Genomic DNA, 19,227 nt, shown 5'->3' with positions numbered 1-19,227 from the left:
TTTTTCAGAGAAAATTATATCCAGCATTTTTAATCTTTGGACTAGTAACACCAGATAGACACAAAGCTATTCCTGGAACATTATCATAGATAGGAATTCCATAACCAATTACCTCCTATTTGCTAGAACACACTAATACAAATACATAAAAAGTACAGACTAAACTATAACAGAAGGCAGTTTTCTCTGGTGTTTATAGCACTCCTCTTTTGGTAATATCTTCATCAGTAATATCTTCATCTAGAAAATATCTTCATCACTGAGGATGCCTCCTATTAAAATGTTATATCTGAGTTATACTAATAACTATGAAATTGCCCAGTGTCTCTGCTTGAGTAGTTGGAATTAATTTTTTTGCCTCATAACTCTGAAGCCTTCTCAGAAAGTGTAGCTAAGGGTTTATTTATCAAAATCCCCTTCTAATGAATCGAAGCCAATGATTCTGCTGTTGTCAGAATGGATGTGCTAAGAGGATGTCATCACACTTGACCACAATGAAAATGCTACCGTGGATCATCTCCCCAAACTATGTGTCCTCAGTATTGTGAGAGGAACCCACTTCATGATTTCTAACCAGGGTAGCCTCTGGAAGTACAAATGATTGCTGTAAAATTATGAACAGAGCAGCATCAGGCTTTGCTCTGATGTTTCTTATGAAGCCTTTGCTACTTCCAAATGAAGACGGTCAAGAGAACCTTGAAACAATGCCCTTCTGGGAGCTCATTCAGCAAGCATATTCTGAGGGCATATTCTGTTCCACTCTCTATAAGCTGAGGGCATCTGTTCCACTGTCTATGCACCGAGCATTCTTGAGGTGAGAAAGACATTCTTCATTGGTTTTAAAGATCTCACCATTTAGCACAGTCAACCACTGAGGCAGGACTGCTAGATAACTACACAGGTTATGCATTGCACCATTTGTACACCTTTACAACCCTATGAGGTAGTCCTCAGGGTTCAAAAGGGATGCATCTGTATCTTGAATACAGAGTGATATATATAATAACAAGAAATCCTGGATGTCTAATTGACTTTCTTCCCAAACAGCATAGCAGATTACCTTTTTAGTCTCATCATTTATGTGCAGATTATGAAACACACACATTTGTCAGTCAATAGAGTCCTTTCCTGCATTTATACTTTCTCCCCAGAACTCAGTTGTTCTACTTTACTTCGATAAGACTGACTTGCAAGTCTGAATTTACAGTGGTGCTCTCTTTCCTAAATTTAGTTCAGTTAGTCATCTCCCTCCATAATTTACATTTAAATATCCCACTGTAACCTAAAACATAGCTTTCTTTGTCAATTTCCCCATTGTTATGAAGAAAAGTATTATTCCTCAGTAATTTGGGCTCAAAATATTACCCTAATCTTTAACTCCTTCTGACTTCCTCAGTCCCAAGACACATCAAATTCTATTGATCAAAATTAGTTGGGCATGGTGGCAGGCACCTGTAATCCCAGCTACTCAGGAGGCTGAGGCAGGAGAATCGCCTGAACCCTTGAGGCAGAGGTTGCAGTGAGCTGAGATCATGCCAGTACACTCCAGCCTGGGTGACAGAGTGAGACTCTGTCTCAAAAAAACAAAAAAAGTTCAGTTGATCTTGTTTGTCTATCATCCCACATTTATTCTTTTCTTCCCATTCCCTCTACTACCATTTAGTCTAGGCAGTTGTCTTCTTGTGACAAAAATTTCATAAATTGGCTGAGCATGGTGGCTCACGCCTGTGAACCGAGCACTTTGGGAGGCCGAGTTGGGCGGATCACCTGCAATAAGGAGTTTGAGACCAGTCTGGCCAACATGGTGAAACTATCTGTACCCAAAATACAAAAATTAGCTGGGTGTTGTGGCAGGCTCCTGTAGTCTCAGCTACTCGGGAGACTGAGGCAAGATAATTGGTTAAACTCAGGAGACGGAGGTTGCAGTTAGCCGAGATTGTACCACTGCACTCCATCCCAGCCTGGGTGACAAAGCGAGACTCCCATTCCAAAACAAAAAAAAAAACTCATAAATTGAGTGTTGTACTCCAAAAGAATTTGAATATGATCTATTTTAATTTTGTCAGTCTGCCGGAAGTGAGCCTTATAATTCATTCCTTAGGAGAACTCACAAAAGGAAGGAAATTGAGGTTCTAGGAAACTGAGGAAATTTGGGTGTTAGGAAGGTTTTGAAGTTAGTTTACAAAGAACATAATTGGAGGCCCAGTGACTAAGATCATAATGCTGTTGAATGGCTGGGTGGATGGATGGATGCATGGGTGGATGGACATCAATTTTCTAGACCTTAGGGCACAAGGTTAGGATTGGTTTGCAGGAGCAAGACAGAAAACTGAATTACATTATCTGATCAGGCTTCACTTAGGTTGATTTGACTCTTGCTAATCTCACTAATGAGTTAGACTCAAATCTTGCCTTGATTAGAGTCAAGGTAAGCCCCAAAACTGAGGGAAGGAGAGCATAACCTACAGATAGAGAACTTCAACTGGGAAAATTGGAAGGTCACAAGGACCCCAGAAGATAATTAGCAATCCCATTCCTTGTTTGTCAACTAAAAAACTTCAAACTAAAACCTCCAGAGTAATAAACAGACTTCCTGCAAGGAGCATCTCACACAGCAAATAGAGCCTGGAAGAAAAGGCTGCGAACTGACATGAAGCACCATGTAGGCCTCAAAAAGGAGCCGGAAATAATAGACTAAATGGTATAATAATAAGTAATGGGCCGGTAGCACAATCAACTAGAGTTCAGAAATGCAGTCTGTGCTTTAACTGATTTCCTTTCCTGAAATATTTCATATTTGCTTGGGTGGCTCTATAGTCATTTGGGTCCATCATGGAAATTTATATAATTAATGCACATTTTCTGTTAATACAAATAATATAAAAGTGGCTTAGATGACAAGCGCATCTGTTATTTTACACATCCAGCAGTCTTACGTAACAAGAGGTAATATCCAGGGTTGGTTAACTCAGTGGCTCAATGATGTTAGCAAGGACCTGGGTTTTTATATCTTTATTCTCTGCTATAATCAGGATGTTGGCTTGTACTTTAGGCTATCTTTCCTTGGAGTTAATTTCAAGGTGGCTGCCTAAATTTCAGGCATTGCATATAGACCACAATATCTAGAAGCAGAAAAATTGAATGCCCATATCTTATTTACCTTTTGAACATGGAAAATCTTCTCAAGAGCCCTGTGGCAGATGCTCTTTCCATTCCTTTGATTCCCAGGCCTAATCCCATCCCTTGGCAAGGAAAATGAAAACTTTCCGATTGCTATGTCATTCAGAGTCACCTTGGTGGGCGCCAGTAATCCCAGCTATTCAGGAGGCTGAGGCAGAGAATTGCTTGAATCTGGGAGGTGGAGGTTGCAGTGAGCCAAGATCATGCCACTACACTCCAGCCTGGATGACAGAACGAGACGCCGTCTCAAAAAAACAAAACAAAACAAAACAAAACAGAAAAACAAAGTCACCTTCTGAGTTTGACAAGGACCCAGTCTTCTCTGAAGTACGTATTTACTTAAAAGGAGAACAACCAAAATCAGGGTTCTGTTGGCCTAGAAGCCTAGAAGAGGTTGGGCATATATATTAGCCAGGCAATCCATGGTGTCAGCTACAATTTCTATTGGACACTTACAGAACCTTGTGAACCTAACTACTTTCAAAAGCAATGGCCATAGGCTGTAGGTCACCTTCATGGAATTCCATCTAGTGGCATTGCCCTTTAGCTCTAGGCTACAAGAAAACCAGCTCTACATACTCTTCTTGCCACTAGGATGACCCTAACCTTTACCCTATCTTGATGTCCTTTCTTTTTTTTTTTAGCAAATGTGGATATTTCCTCCCAAATGCTCCCAAATGAGGAAACGGTCAAATCACTTAGCTGTTTCAGTAACAAACACAGGCACCACTTCACATATTGTTACCCCACAAACTTAATTGAGAAGTGTAGTGATAAAAAGCAATGATCTGGTCTCTGAATTCAGGATTTAAAAAGCAATGATCTGAAAATTGAAAGAATTCATTTAATAACAGGTATTTAGCACCTACTAATCATGAGGTACTGCTCTATGTATGTGGGATATAGCAGTGAACAACAAAACAAAAATCCCTGACTTCAAGGATCTTACATTTTGTTGGTGGGAAACAAACCAATAAACAAGTGAATACATTTTTGAAGTATATATAGTATTATGTCAGATAGGGATACATGCTATGGAAAAAAAAATAAGACAGGTGAGGGTGATAGGGAGTGTAGGGATTTGCAAATATAAATAGGGTGATCAGGGTAGACCTCACTTAAGAAAGTAATATTCAAGCAAATACTTAAAGATTATGAAGGAACAAACCTTTCTGGGAGAGAATATGCCAAGTGCAAGGTCCAGAAATGGGCACATGCTTTGTATTTACAAGAAACATTTAGCAAGGAGGCCACTGTGGCTCTAGTCGAGTAAGGACAAGTTCAGAGATCACAGAAGGCCTGTATGCTATTTAATGATTTTACTTTTACATTGCACAAGAGGGTAAGGTTATTGAAGTGTTTGGGCACAGAAAATATGATCTAGCTTATATTTTGAAAGGTTCATTCTAACTGCTGTGTTGAGGATAGACTGGATTGTCAAAGGATGAAAGCAGAAGAGAGACTAATTAGGAAGCTGAGAGTTGATGTTGGCTTGAACCAGAGTGGTAGTGGCAGAGGTGGTAAGAAGTCCAATTTTATTTTTTTAATGTATTTATTTTAATTGACAAAAATTGTATATATTTATGGTGTACAACATGATGTTCTGAAATATGTGTACATTGTGAATTGGCTAAATTAATTATGAGGTAGTATATAATTAACATCTTTACTACCTCATATTTATACATGGTGTCAACACTTAAAATCTACTCTGTTAGCAATGTTCAAGCATATAATACATTATTATTAACTATAGTCGCCGTGTTGTAGCCAATATTAAATATATCTTGAATTTTCTGCAAATTACAGATGGAAAAGGAAGAGTCAATGACTTTGACACTAAGTTTTTTTTTAAGCTTCATTTTTTAAAATGTTTTCTTAAGGAGAACTTCAAACATATTCAAAAATAGAATACTAAAATGACCCTCTATGTATCATCACTCAGCTTCAGTAATTACCAGGTCATGCTAATCTTATTTCTTGTATTCCTTCATTAACTTCTCCCCTTCCCATGTTGAAGCAAATCTCAGATATTGCAGTGATATCATTATTTCAATATGTATTTCTTTTTTTATTATACTTTAAGTTCTACGTATATCAATATGTATTTCTAAGAGGAAATGACCTTTTAAAATAGAATCATGATAATACTTTTCAAAAAATGTAGCAGGAATCACTTAATATCATAGTATCATAAAATGGCCCATTGATGTTCAAATTTCCATTGTCTCATAAATGTCATAAATGTTTTTGTTTATTTACACATGTTTGAAATGGATTCCAAATAAGGGCTATATATTGTGATTGGCTGATATGTCAAGTCTTTTTTAATCTACAGATTCACTCTCCATCTCTCTCTGTTTCTTTTGGCTTTTTTTGTTTGTTTGTTTATAATTTTTTGGCTATTGTGGCTTAACCCCTGCCCTAACTTGATGTCTTAGTCTAGACTGATTATCTCAGTAAGATGATTCTCCCTTCAGGTGTGATAAACCTATTCCTCAGACCTATGTATTTCCTGTAAGTTAGCTGTTGGATCTAAAGACTTGATCTGATTATTGTTCAATTTTTTTTTCTTTTTTTAAATTTCTCATTTTTATGGGTATTTAGTAGGTATATGTATTTATGGGGTACATGTAATGTTTCGATACAGGCATACAGTGTGTCATAGTCATATCAGGGTAAGTGGAGTATTCATCACCTCAAACATTTATCATTTCTTTTTTGTTAGAATTACAGTTCAATTTTTGGCAAACTGTTTTATTATTATGGTACATTCATTCTTAGGAGGGACATAATGTTTCATTGTGTCTATTTTTATTATTGTAACACTTAGTGATGCTCAGTGCCTAGAGCCCATTGTTCATTAGGAGTTGCAAAATGGTGATATTCTAATTCTACCATCTATCCTACCATTATTAGCTGGAATAATTCATTAAAGAGAAACTTCCCCTTGTCTACTATTAGATTACTGAATGGTACAGTTAATATAGGAAAGGAAGGATGAATGCTTGATTCTCCCTCTTTATTTACCAATTTTCAAAATAATGAATTGGTTTCCTGGCATCCTCCTAGAATAATCAATTAATTTTTTCATTTTTAGCATCATTATGAACAAGGCCTAGAATTTTTTAGTAGAATTTTAACCTATTTGCTATATCAATCCATTGAAGTTATTATCCTTAATTAGTATTCAAATTACTCTATTTTTGTCCTGTGGGAGGCCCTTCAAGTAGACTTCTGGATCCATTTGACATAAGCCCAGTATTTGATAGCTCACTTGCTATCTGCTATATCCAAATATTCCAGATTCATTTCTATATTTTCTACTTCAGACCTGGAATCAGCTGTTTCTCCAATAGCTTTACTTTTAGTAGGAAAAAGTGTTTGGAGAACACAATCTAGGATCTAGGGTGCTCACTACTACCAGGTTGGTGATTGTTTCTAGGCTTTTATAGTGGACAGAGCTTGGGGATTTTTTAAGCAATAAAAATATTATTTCATCACCTCCTATTCTAATTCTGGGCTAAAAGGAAACTTAACCTCTTCTTACATCTCTACTCCTTTTGCTCACCCAGTCAAGAATGATAGAATATCACATTGTCTAGATGAAAAACCTGAGACTCAAGAGCTTGAGTAATTTGTCATTAAGTGGCAGAACCAGGCTTCAAACACATATCTGTTTGACTCCAAAGTCTGTGCTTAAAGTCAAAGTCATCTTTAGAAAATTTGTGTTTAGGCCGGGCGTGGTGGCTCAAGCCTGTAATCCCAGCACTTTGGGAGGCCGAGACGGGTGGACCACGAGGTCAGGAGATCGAGACCATCCTGGCTAACACTGTGAAACCCCGTCTCTACTAAAAAATACAAAACACTAGCCGGGCGAGGTGGCGGGCGCCTGTAGTCCCAGCTACTGGGGAGGCTGAGGCAGGAGAATGGCGTAAACCCGGGAGGCGGAGCTTGTAGTGAGCTGAGATCCGGCCACTGCACTCCAGCCCGGGCAACAGAGCAAGACTCCGTCTCAAAAAAAAAAAATAAAAATAAAAATAAATAGAAAATTTGTGTTTAACCAGCGCTCCTTTGGGAAACCTAGGCAGGATGATGGGTTGAGCCCAGGAGTTCAAGACCAGCCCTGGCAACATAGCAAGACCCCATCTCCACAAACAACAACAAAAACAAAACAAAACGAAAACTAGCCAGGCATGGTGGCACATGCCTGTAGTCCCAGCTACTCAGGAAGCTGAGGTGGAACGATCACTTGAGTCTGGGCGGTCATGGCTTCTGGGAGCCATGCTCGCACCACTGTACTCCAGCCTGGGCAACAGAGTGAGACCCTGTCTAAGAAAAAAGAAGCCACAGATCCCTTGCTGCAAGGCATAGCATTTTAAACAGAACTGCCAGGTAGAGAATTCAATTCAACTAACACACATTGAGCACCTATTAATATTTTTATACAAAGTCCTTTTCACCTGTATGATACTGGTGTCTATAAACAAATCTGATTTGTTGATTTATCTACAAATCTATATTTATCCAGAATGCAACCACTTTTCTCAACATTCCCTCTACCACCACTTTGGTCTTAGCCACCATCACGTTGGCTTAGATTATTGTAGTAATCTTGCTTGGATAATTATTATAGTGTCCTAACTGGTCTCCTGGTTTCTGCTCTTGCCCCCTGCAGTCTGTGCCCAACATATCAACCAGAATTATCCTTTAAAACTTAAATCAAAGCGTGTCACTCCTCTGCTCCAGATCCTTTAAAGGATTTTACAGTCGAGCACAGTGGCTTACACCAGCACTTTGGGAAACCAAGGCAGTCAGATCACTTGAGGTTAGGAGTTCAAAACCAACCTGGCCAACATGGCAAAACCCCATCTCTGCTAAAAATACAAAACTTAGCCGGGCATGGTGTTTCGTGCCTGTAGTCCCAGCTACGCTGGAGGCCAGGGTACAAGAATCATTTGAACCCAGGAGTTGGAGTTTGCAGTGAGCCAAGATCATAGCACTGCACTCCAGCCTGGGTGGCAGAGGGAGACTCTGTCTCAAAAAAAAAAAAAGATTTTCCATCTCAGAGTAAAAGACTAAGTATTTCCTGTGACCTATCAAGCCTTTTATTTCATGTTCTGAATTCTGTTGTTTGTATGACCTTATTTCTAATCTTCCCCATATTTCCTCCACGTACACCACTTTGACCTCAGTGCTGTTCCTCTAGTAGGTGAGTCAAGCTCTCACCACAGGTTTTTGCATTTGTTCTTCCCTCTCCTAGGAATGCTGTTCCAGCAGGAATCTCTGTGTTGAACTCCCTTGCTTTCATCAGTTTCTTATTCAAAAGTCACTGTCTCAGTGAACCCTTTTCTGGCAATCCTGTCTAATACCTGCCTCACCTCACACATTGTATTCTCCCTACTCTGCTTTATGTCTTTTCTTAGCACTTAACACTATCTAAAATACTATATGTTTTACTTATTTATCTTGCTTATTGTCTTTTGCCCCACTAGTCCATGAAGTTAGGGATTTATTTTTGGTCTGTCTATTCACTAATTTATCCCCATTGCCTAGGACAAGTAGTTGGTGCTCAAAAAATATTTATTGAATGAATGAGTGTACTTCTAAAGTTATAGCTTTATTAATTCTCCCAAGTGATCCAGGATTTCTTACATGAGGCATATATTGTGGGCAAAAACATATTATGAGATTCCGGTTGTCTAATATTAGAATATTTTTAAAGGAAGAATAATCCTGTTTTGCTATCTTTCTTTTTCTCATACAATCCTTCTTCCCCACCCCAGCGACTCCTGCTTGTACTTCATAGAATACTTCCTCTATTGGGACTAGATATTTCTTTCTCTTTTCTTTATTTTTTTTTCTTCTGGCTGAATAGCCACAGACTGTCCATTTGGGCTGACTCTCGCTGAAAAGTGAGTCAGTGCAGCCTAGTGGAGAGCAGAGGCCGGAGCATTTGCATCTCCAGAATGTTTGTATTGACAAATGGCAGTCAGTTATTGACATTTTTGTCCCTTGGTGATACTTCAATTGGCTTATCTTTGCTGGTCAAATGCCTTAATTGTTCTGGCCTTTAATTCAGTCAAAGTTGGAGCTAGAGCAGAGGGGAAAGAGAAGGAGCCAGACTAACAGAACATCAAGCTTGAGCTTGGAGGCTGCTGGCAACGATCAGCCTGTCATAATGTTATGATTTGTTCATTTTTATACCATTTATTAGCCTTTACTTGTTGTGCCATTTGGCCTCCAGGGCAGATAAAGTGCTGTCTAATTTGGTAGGTTTGCTTCTGTCAGAGCAGCCTCGACAGGGAAGGTGTTAGCTGCAGTGACAAATAATCAATAGCTGTCGTTGTCATGAGGAACATGAGCAGTTGGGCCTTTCATCTGGAGGATTAGAGGTCTAATTGGATTGAGAATAGGGAGGGTGGGCTGTTGGGTAACCCTGTCAGCCTTGTGAAGCTGTCAAATGTCGGCCTTATTCATGGTGAAGGGAATAAGGAACTTTGTGCTTTCAGAATTGAGGAGAAAGGCATGTGAAAGCCCTTTATACAAAGGAATAGATCCTGAAGTTGATTCAGCTAACATATGCTCCCTTTTAAACTTAATTAAATATCCCTTTAGATGATAAATCTATGGAACTTTAAATAATATTTTTAAGATTGGATGTGTAATACACACACACATTCACACATACGCTATACAAATCCAGGTTGGTTCTTTTGTCTTTGGTGATGCCAGAAGATAAACCACTTGAATGAAGGTGAAAAATGAAACTTGATGAGAGAAATTGCATAAGTTGTCATCTCATTGTCAGAATTAACAAGTGAAACAAGTGATAAGCATTTTTAATACTATTAATAGAAAAAATAAGTGAGATATTAAATTAAAAGGATAGATGAGTTAATAATAAAGTATGACAACTGAACAATCAGATCACTTGGACTCGGGAAGGGGAACATCACACACTGGGTCTTATCGTGGGGAGGAGGGGAGGGGGGGAGGGATTGCATTGGGGAGTTATACCTGATATAAATGATGAATTGATGGGTGCTGACGAGTTGATGGGTGCAGCACACCAACATGGCACAAGTATACATATGTAACAAACCTGCACGTTATGCACATGTACCCTAGAACTTAAAGTATAATAAAAAATAAATAAATAAAAAAAAATAAAAAAAAAATAAAAATAAAGTATGGATATGTGACAGTTATTTTTCTCCCCTGCTCATTTAGAAGTGTGGTTTCTTATAAAACAAAATCTTCTGTTCATTCCAACCTGAGCTAATCCAAAAAATGAAGAATTATGCATTGGCTAAATTGCTTCTTCAACGGAATGCCTAATTTTTTCTTCCTTAGCAAGTGACAGGATTGCATTTAAGTGATACCAATGGTATCATATCCAGTTCAGTCCCAAAATGTTTTTTGTATATCCCTAGGTACTTATGCTGTACTCCTTTATATTTATGCTATAATGCCATCATTTGGAGTATGAATGGAGAAGATATTTGAGAAAAATGAGTTAGCTTGTTCTCTAATCTATAGAGCTCTTAATACTACCTCTGTAAGGCCAAGTAAGTGACTTTAAATTCCACTAAATTTCATAGAAATTGAACAAATTTAATAATGATAAATGTTAAACACAATTTTATTAAAAAAGTTTATAAACTTGTTTATGAATCCATTCTCTATGTACAAATTAAATTCAGTGCATTGCTGCTGTCCAGAAGCATGCATAATTTTTTAAAAATGTTTCTATAATATGGTAGGTACTAAGAGCATTTGTAAGCATCATCTCTACAGTATATCTTTATGAAAGCCTTGAATAAAGGTGGGTTGACAGTGATGCCAAGAGTGTGTGAATAGGCATTTCTCACTTACAGATTATATACTTAGTCCATCTCTATAACCCCATGGTCCCTTTTCTATAGTCATTCAAAGCCCAGCTAACCAATTTGAAATAATTTCAAAAAATACTCCAAAAGAACTAAATGCATATACAAAAGACACTAGATAGATGAACCTGGTTATCTCCTTGGGCCCTTCAAATTCTGAGGTCCATACTATTTATTACCATTACAAATATTTCATTAAGTTCTTCCTATATCAGTGCTGGCTTGAAAATTCTATGATTTTACTCACTTGTGTAATCCACAGTGAGATCAGCAAAATTCTCAATACTACTAAGAATTTAGAATTATGGTTATCTAAAGTACTTGCTTTGCTTGATCTAAGCTACAAGTATTTAAAATTTCAAACAATTATTCGTGATTACAGAAATCTTTCAGATTTCATGCAGTTCTTCTAGAGCTGTAGCTATGGAGGTATAATTGTGAGTACATTTATACTTAAGCAGAATTACTCATAGGAAATGGTAAGGTCAGCCAAACACAGTGGCTCACATCTGTAATCCCAGCACTCTGGGAGACCAAGGCCGGAGGATCACTTGAGCCCAGGAGTTTGAGACTAGCCTGAGCAACATAGTGAGACCCTGTCTGTATAAATAAATAAATAAATAAATAAATAAATAAATAAATAAATAAATGAAATTTAATTAACAGTCATGGTAGCTCACAGCTGTGGTCCCAGCTACATGGGAAGCTGAGAGGAAGGATTGCTTGAGCCCAGGAGGTCGAGGCTGCAATAAGCTGTCATCACACCACTGCCCTCCAGCTTGGGTGACAGAGCAAGACTCTGTCTCAAAAAATAAAAATAAAAAAGGAAATGGTAAGATCAGATTTGATATCCTTGCAAAAGAAGTTCAAAGTTTAAATAGGTTTAAATAGTTTTGTGTTTGGGGTTTTGATCAGAATACGCTTTCTATGACCTATAAACAAAATTGTTGCTCTTGAGGTTAGATTAGAATATTTCGTTGCTTTGTAACTCCTTATAATCCTTATTATTCACTCAACAAATATTTGTGCAAAAGCCACTGTGCTAAGTTATGGAAACACAACCATGACAGGGACTATCCTGCCCTCAAAGAAGTTCATAGTTTAATGGGGACAACAGACAAGCTAAATTGGTAATTAAAATATAATATTTCTGTATTAAATGCTAGAAAAGGAGTAAGCTTAGGTATATCATGGGAAAAATGTAAGAGGGGCATTTAAGCCATCCTGGGGTGTTGTAGTCAAGAATGGCTTCCTTCAATAGATAGCAACTATGCTAAGTGGAGAGGAGAAAAGAGATGGGAAGCCCATTCTCTCCATTCTCTTGGAATATTCTCAAGGAGGGAAAGAATATGTACAGTCACGTGCCACATAATGACATTTTGTTTAATTTCAGACCACATATACAATGGTGGTCCCATGAGCCATCACACCCAGCCTATTTTTTATCTTTCATAGCATATTTTTACTGTACTTTTTCTATATTTAGATATGTTTAGATTCATGAATACTTACCATTATGTTATATTTACCTAGAGTATTCAATACAGTAATATACCGTACAGGTTTGTAGTCTAGGAGCAACAGGTTATACCATATAGCCTAGGTGTGTAATAAGTTGTAACATCTGGGTTTGTGTATACTATGATGTTCACACAATGACAAAATCACCTAATAACACATTTTGCAGAACACATTCCCACTGTTAAGCAACATGTAACTATAGCTCAATATGTATGGATTATTGACTATGAGGTAGAAAATATGGAGAGATGATATTGGACAAGTAAAGTGTGATCAGACCATGAAGTGTCTGTCCTACATGGAGGACAATAAATAAATTTGAATGTTTACTGAAGAGTTAGATTTAAAACTTGAATTTTGATTAATTGGACTAAATGAAAGAGATTTGCAACTAACTCACCACTGCCTTTATGATGACCAAATTCATACACCTTTACTACTTCCTCATACCTCTTGACAAAATTGGTACATTTTACCTTCTTTATAACTTTCTCCATGCATCTCTTTCTTTTCTCTGATATATATCAGGTATAACATTAGCAAAAGCATTGGGCTGATAAAAATCAGAAGACCTAGAGTCATGCTTTAGGCTCTGCTTCTTTCTAACAGAGTGATTTTAGGCAAGTATTAAGTTTAAACACTCCAGACTTCTGTTTCCTATTTTTTAAATTTGTGGCAATACTTAGGTTCTTACAGGAGTTATCTAAATTAATAGATTTGAAAGGACTCTAAAACTTTTGATTATGTTAAAGAACACATAGTCTAAAGAGTCCTGACTTAGATCACAAAATGATAAGGCCCTTGAGCATGTTAAAAAAAAAAAAAAGTATTAAAACACATTGAAGTTAAAATTAAAAATGTCAACCAAAACACTTAGGTAACAATTCTAGGAATAACGTTGGACCCTTACTTATGAATCTTAACCCTTTTTATCCCATAATTATTCATGAACAAATTTACCCCTATTATTCTCTGAGTTTCTAGAATACAGAATCCTATCAAATTTATCTTTGTATCTTCCTACAATGCCTTGCACAAAATAGATGCTAAATAAATACCTTCAAGGAATGAAACAGTGAATTCTTGTAGTGTCAGAATTTGTTCTGGATTCAGTTTAATATCTAACAGCCTTGGATCATTTTGTTTTATATTTTTCAGTTTTGCGGAGATGTTTAAAAAGACCACTACTTCTCTAAAATCGTTTATTGTTCCAACTTTGGAATCTATTAATGAGATATAGCATTTAACTCAGTGAGAAAAGACAGAAGCTTGGTACTGGTCTCATCTACTTGGACAAGGAAAGCTCTAAGAGAAGCTGGTTACAGAGGTTCAGCAGGAGGGGACATTGAGCTGCATAAATATTACAGTTTATCTGTAATCAAGGGCAGCTATTGTTAGCACAAGATTTAAAAACAAGTAGATAGTCAGATAATACTTGTGAATCCACTACAGGTAGGCAGTGGGCAACTTGAAATTCTGTCCAAGAGTAGGAGGGTTCCAATCACCACCCAGAATAGAGCTTAAGATAGAGTGGCTATTCTACCCAGTGAGTCAAATTATTAGTTCAATAGAGTGAATTGGCTGCTTGGGGGAAAATCTGAAAGCCCAGTGATGATCACTAGATTTGAAATAACTAGATACCAAGTCCCAGGTTATAATAGTTGAATGAGTGGCTCAAGATACATGCTTTCTTAGTGGTCAGTGCAGGGCTACCATTGTCTTAGATTAACTTAGAAGGATAAGGATGATTGAGATGGCCTAAGTACTTCTCACATCATCGAGATTGATAGAGCAGTACTCAACCATCTAGAAAGCCTTTTGAAGTAGCAATGGCTTTTGAAAATGGTGTAGTAGCTCCTATTGGATCAACCCTCCAGTAGCTAACATTTATAAATTCTGAACAAAATATAAAAGCAACTATCTGGAGGAATTGAAGAGTGACCAAGGAGGCAGAAATTATAGTGTAATCAGCCCTTGGAAGACTGTAAGAAGAGAATAACACTGGGTTAGTTTCCACTTTTATAACAGGGCCTACTCAGTTGTTTGAAGAGGATAAAGACTAAAAAGAAATCTGCATTCTTACTTTTTGAAGAATCAAAGGACAGCATTTGGGGCAATGGCTGTAAGTCAGAAGAGATGTTTCAGGCTGGGCACAGTAGCTCACACCTGTAATCCCAGCACTTTGGGAGGCCAAGGCAGGTGAACTAGTTGAGGTACAGAGTTCGAGACTGGCTTGGCCAACATGGTGAAACCCCGTCTCTACTAAAAATACAAAAAATTACCCGGGCGTGGTGGTGCATGCCTGTAGTCCCAGCTACTCAGGAGGCTGAGACAGGAGAATCACTTGAACCCAGGAGGCAGATGTTGCAGTGAGCCAAGATCGTGCCATTGCACTCCAGCCCGGGTGACAGAGTGAGACTTTGTCTCAAAAAAAAAAAAAAAAAAAAGAAAGAAAAAGAAAAAAGGAAGAGATGTTCCAGAACAGAGAAAATCATATAAGGGAAGGCCTAACCTCTACATATAAACTGCCAAAATCTCTGACTAACCCCTAACCTAAACATAGATGGGGAAAACTTCAGGCAACCAAGCTAAGGCTAAAATAGTTCATCAGCGATTTAGCTGCTGCCTGCCTATGCAGGAAAAACATAATTTGGAGTTTGGGTTCAGCCAAGATATCTGCCTGCTAAAATAAAAATTGAATAGTCTTCAGCATAACATAACAGAATCCAGAATCTCTGCAACACATCATTTTCAATGTCTAAGATATTCTCAAATATTGCTAGACATGAGGACAGACAGTAAACTGTGTTCCATACTCAAGAGAAAAAGTAACGATGGAGAGCAACCATCATTGTTGTTCCAGATTTTAATGAGCAGACAAGGAATTTAAAGCAAGTCTTTTAACTCTGCTTAATGATGCAAAGAAAAATATGTTCATAATGAATAAACAGATAGGATGTCCTGCAGAAAAATAGAAACTCTATAAAAGCAACTAAATGGAAATTCTAGAACTGAAAAATACAATATCTAAAGATTCACTAGAAGGGCTTATCAGCAGATTGGAGATAAAGAAGAGTCAGTGAACTTGAAGATAGATCAATAAAAATTAAGCAATCTTAAAAAAAAAAAAGTGAATATACTAAGAAAAAAATGAGTCTTACTGATTTGTAGGACAATATTGAAAGACCAAACTGTTTGTAATTACAAAGATAGGAGAGAGAGAATGGGGCAGAAAAATAATTAAGAAAATGATGGCCAAAAATTGCCCAAACTTGGTGAAAGACATACGTTTAAATATTCAAGAAACGTAATGAACTCCAATAAGATAAATACAAAGAAAATCTTGGCCTAGCGTGGTGGCTTATGCCTGTAATCCTGCACTTTGGGAGGCCACGGCGGGCAGACCACCTGATGTCTGGAGTTGGAGATCAGCCTGGCTAATATGGTGAAACCCTGTCTCTACTAAAAATACAAAAGTAACTGGGCGTGGTGGTGTGCACCTGTAATCCCAGCTACGCAGCAGGCTCAGGCAGGAGAATTGCTTGAACCCAGGAGGCAGAGGTTGCAGTGAGCCAGAATCGCGCCACTGCACTCTGGCCTGGGTGACAGAGTGAGACGCTATCTTCAAAAAAATGAAAATCTCGCCTGAAAATACTATAATCAAATTGCTGAAAAGCAAAGATGAAGAGAAACTCTTAAAAGCAGCCAAAGGGCTGAACTGAGCTGGTTGCCTTCTGTTACTGTTGGAGAACTCACTTCATCCCAACTTCTTCATACTTTCACTTCTGGAGGTCATATTCCTCTGACATCTTCCAGAAAAAAAGTCTTAAAGCATTAGCCTTTTTTACAGTCCAGCTCTTAAGTTTTTTCCTCCCCTTTTTCAATAATAATACAAGTGTGCATCCAGCTTGTCCCCAAAGCCTGCCTTGCTCTGAAGCATCCAACTGTAAAGACTCTTCACCAATGTCTGTGATTTGTGGGCCTGAAACAAACTATCCATCCTTGCATATATCTTCTGCTGAGATGCCTCACACAGAGTCTGGACAGCCCTAATTCTTTCACCAGTCCCAAAGGCAGACAACTCACTTCTGCAGAGAAGAGCACTGCAAAAAAGGAAGACAAAGCCCTGGTCAAGAAACAGACGACCAGAGCTGTGTTCTCTTCCACCCAGCTATGTGTACTCAGTGATAGATTTCAGAGACAGAAATACCTCAGTCTCCAGCAGATGCAAGAACTTTACAGCATCCTGAATCTTAGCTACAAACAGGTTAAGACTTGGTTCCAGAACCAGAGAATAAAATATAAGAGGTGGCAGAAAAACAACTGCCCAAAGAGTGGTGTGACTCCAAAGGCCTGAGCACCTACCTGCCCCAGCCTCTATTCTTCCTGCCCCCAAGGATGCTTGGTGAGCACGTCTGGGAACCTTTCAATGTGGAGCAACTAAACCTGGAGCACCAGACCTGGAACAGCCAGTCCTAGAGCAGCCATTCCTGGAACACTCAGACCTGGTGCACCCAATCCTGAAACATTCAGGCCTGGAACAATCCCTTCTATAGCTGTGGAGAGGAATCTCTGCAAGTCCTGCATGCAGTTCCAGCAAAATTCTTCTCTCAGTGACTTGGAGGCTGCCTTGGAAACTGCTGAGGAAAGCTACAGTTGAATACAGGAGACCACTAGGTATTTTAGTACTCCACAAACCATGGATTTATTCCTAACCTATTCCAAGAACATGCAGCCTGAAGATATGTAAAGATGAGTGAAATTGATATTACTCAATTTCAGTCTGGGCATTGGCTGAATCATTCCTCTCCCCTCCTGCCTCCCTCATAGGATTTTTCTTGTTTGGAAACCACATGTTCTGCCTTCATATCTTTGTTTCCTTTGTGCCTATTAAGTCGATGTTGTGGAGGGTGGGGTATGATTGGAGCCAAATCAGAGAGGTTTCTTTTTTTCCTATGGGATCTTTCTGGAGAAAAAAGGTTTTAATAACCTTGGCTGCTAAGGACAACATGATAGAAGCTGTCTCTGGCTATAGATAAGTATATATAATACTAGTTGGAATATCTTTAGGATTTAGAACCTAGCCTCAAGAATAGGAAGTAAAAGTACAAATTGGTGTGGTGAAGGTATATTCCTATTTTCTGTGATTGGGAGGCTTTACTTATTTTTATATTTATTTATTTAATTTATTTATTTATTTAGAGACCGAGTCTCACACTGCTGCCCGGGCTAGAGTGCAGTGGCATAATCTCGGCTCACTGCAACCTTCGCCTCCCAGGTTGACGTGATTCTCTTGCCTCAGCCTCCCAAGTAGCTGGGATTACAGGCGCACACCACCACACCCAGCTATTTTGTTGTATTTTCAGTAGAGACTGGGTTTCATTATGTTGGCCAGACTGGTCTTGAACTCCGGACCTTGAGATCCACCCGCCTCCGCCTCCCAAAGTGCTTGGATTACAGGCCTGAGCCACCATGCCTGGACTTACTTATTGTTAAAAACCCAATTATTAAGGTAAAGGATTAAGCTGTAACATACTTCATTGATTTCATCAGCCCATCTGGCTCTGTGTTTTACTATAGCCCCTAATTGGTTGATTATGCTAATATTTGTAGACAGTGGTCTTCTATTTGCTGCATCATAATGACATCAGTACTAGTTTGCTTGGTTTAAGTACAAATGAATAAAACAACCATACCACCTTTAAAAAAAAAAAAGTAGCCAAAGAAAAAGACATGATGATCCCCTAACCAAGGGAAGCTGTGAGGGACTGTGCCGTGAGGGACTATGCCATGAGGAATAGTGCATTCCAGTCCAGATACTATGGTTTTCCCACAATCTTTGCAACCCACAGACCAGGAGATTCCCTTGGGTGCCTACACCACCAGGGCCCTGGGTTTCAAGCAAAAAAATGAGTGGCCATTTAGGCAGACACCAACCAAGCTAGCTGTGGGAGTTTTTTTTTCATACTCCAGTGGTGCCTGGAATGTCAGCGAGAGAGAACTGTTCACTCCTCTGGAAAGTAGGCTGAAGCCAGGGAGCCAAGTGGTCTAGCTCAGCGGATCCCACTCCCATGGAGCCCAGCAAGCTAAGATCCACTGACTCAAAATTCTTGCAGCCAGCACAGCAGTCTGAAGTCGAACTGGGAAACTCTAGCTTGCTGGAGGGAGGGGCGTCCCCCATTACTGAGGCTTCAGTAGGCAGTTTTCCCCTCACAGTGTAAACAAAGCCACCAGGAAGTTTGAACTCGGCAGAGCTCACCACAATGCAGCAAAGCTGCTGTAGCCAGACTGCCTCTCTGGATTCCTCCTCTCTGGGCAGGGCATCTCTGAAAGAAAGTCAGAAGCCCCAGTCAGGGGCTTATAGATAAAATTCCCATATGCCTCGGACAGAGCACCTGGGGGAACGGGCGGCAGTGGACACAGCTTCAGCAGACTTAAATGTTGCTGCCTACTGGCTCTGAAGAGAGCGGCAGATCTCCCAGCACAGCACTCGAGCTCTGCTAAGGGAAAGACTGCCTCTTCAAGTGGGTCCCTGATTTCCATGCCTCCTGACTGGGAGACACCTCCCAGCAGGGGCCAACAGACACCTCATACGAGACAGCTCTGGCTGGCATCTGGCAGGTGCCCCTCTGGA

At 39.0% G+C, this 19,227-nt stretch overlaps 1 pseudogene; it reads left to right on the top strand.

Moving 5' to 3' along the window:
• The first annotated feature begins 614 nt into the window (after window positions 1-614).
• Window positions 615-17,343, top strand: LOC105518166 (annotated as a pseudogene).
• Window positions 17,344-19,227: the final 1,884 nt, after the last annotated feature.

Source organism: Colobus angolensis, unplaced genomic scaffold, assembly GCF_000951035.1.
Source record: "Colobus angolensis palliatus isolate OR3802 unplaced genomic scaffold, Cang.pa_1.0 Scaffold313, whole genome shotgun sequence".
Lineage (NCBI taxonomy): Eukaryota > Metazoa > Chordata > Mammalia > Primates > Cercopithecidae > Colobus > Colobus angolensis.
The sequence above is the reverse complement of the archived record's forward strand: the minus strand, read 5'-3'. Positions and strand labels throughout refer to the sequence as shown.